A 2,055-nucleotide genomic window follows, 5' to 3' on the forward strand; every position below is an offset into this window, starting at 1 on the left:
CGGCCGAGGGCTCGGTGATCCCGGTGGCGGGCGGCGAGGCGAACGGGGTGGGGCTCGCGCTCAGCCGGCCGCTCAGGCCATTGTGCCGGAGAGCAGCGCGGGGCCCGCCCAGCCGGCGCGCACCCGAGGCCCCGCCCTCCAGCAATGGGGCCCCGCCTCACCGCGTGTAGCTCCGCCCTCCGCGTGAGTCCTGCTCCCCACTAGGAAGCATTTGCAGTCCCTCCCACTAGACCTCGCTCAAAGCCACGCACTCGTTCCTGCGGCCCCACCCATACGGCCGTCTTCTTGGCCCCGCCCTCCTAGAGCTCTTCGGCTGTCCCGCCTGCGGATCCTCCCTCCCTGAATCTCCTGGTGGCCCGCCCTCTGACTCGCACCCTTGGCCCCGCCCTCCAGCATACGGTCCCGCCCCCAGAGGACCTCTAACTCCGCCCTCTTGAGTTGTGGCTCTGCTCAGAAGCTCTGGCTGCTGGCCTTTTCTTCCCTCCCAACGCTGGGGCGCGTCCCTGCCCAGCGGAGGCCAGTCCCAGAGTCCAGGCAGCTCTTGCTCGGTCTCCTTCACCCTTTAGCACTGGTGGAAACGGGAAAAGGCCTTACAGAAAAAGGAAAGTTAATTTCTTTACGGAGATAAATTAGTCACAACGGGTCCTCACAGCCCATTACCCCTCAACGTTCTCAAAAGTATCGTATCCATTCACCCGTTCAGTCATTCACCCTTGCATACATTCATTCATAAATATTTATGAACGCCTGCACTTAACTAAGTTGAGCGTGCTGAATGAAATGCTCCCTTTCCTGGGAAGCTATAATAACACCCACAGCCACCTCATACACTCAATAGAAAGAAAACAAAACACCGAAAAGCACGAACTATGGCGCCAGTGAAACAATCTTACAAACAGAAAAAACGGAGGTTAAAAAAACAAACAAACAAACAACAACAACAAAGAACAGCAGGCTGAGCACTACCGTAAAGCTGGAAGATAGGTCCCAGGTTTTATGGCAGTGTGCTGAAATGGTGAGAGGTGGGATGCCTGCCACTCTTAGAACTTTAGGATAAGGAAGGGGGGAATAGCGTTGGTGTGGCACCTAAGTCACCCTGTCTCTGGATGCCAGGCCCTTCCCTTCTTGCTCTGCAGTAGGGGTATCCTGATACACAAGCCCAGCCAAACCGCTCCACTGGAGGTGACCTCTTGCGCAGTGCCCCCGAGGCTTCGATCTAAATCTAGCAGGTATAGAGAGGATATATTTAGAACAGCATGCATTTTCCACTGGACCTTTCCCCAGCAGCGATGAAAATATAGCACAAGTCAAATATAGATTGTGAACGTGACTTCTTTAGGCCTGCATTCTGTCTCTGCTGCAGTGTCCCCAACAACTGCACACAGGAGGAAGATGCTCTGAGCTGCACCTGAACCTGGCGGCCACTAATGACTGGTTTCTGAACGTTAAATTGATGCGCACCGACTTATGTTAGTTGTAGTGCGCCTCTGAATCCCCCAAAAATCAGCTAGGCGGAGAGACAGCCTAGAGCAATGGGCACTAGCCAAGGGGCAGTGTGCTTTTCCCTCAGAATCTTGATCTTATTTTAAAGGCTTCTAACCTGAACTCAGCATCTACGAGACCTTTGAAACTCATCTGCTCTGAAAACGTTTTTACTTTGTATTGTAGACCTATATGACCATTTAACAAGTTTTTTTTTGTACCCACTGTGTTTTCATCATAGCACTCTTTCTACAGAAAGATTTCAGTGTTAGTTGAATCAAGGAAGGAAAGACTCCTGGTATTTTTTCCTAAAGCATTCATTCTTTAACATGGACTCTTTTCCTCATAAAGCTCTAGAGGTATTGGGAGAGAAGATGATAATAATCACATTGGTTTATATGTAAGATACCAGATGGTATGTGCCATAAATAATCATAAGAGAGAAAATAGAGGAAAGAGAAAGCAAATGTGCTGGTTTTTAGACAGCTCTGCATTTGAACCCTATGAATAATAGGACAGAGATGACCAGGTGGGACTCTATTTGGCTCTTTGGAGGAAAACAGGAAGCCGGTA

The sequence above is a fragment of the Acomys russatus genome, chromosome 6 (assembly GCF_903995435.1).
Source record: "Acomys russatus chromosome 6, mAcoRus1.1, whole genome shotgun sequence".
In the NCBI taxonomy this organism is placed as follows: Eukaryota; Metazoa; Chordata; class Mammalia; order Rodentia; family Muridae; genus Acomys; species Acomys russatus.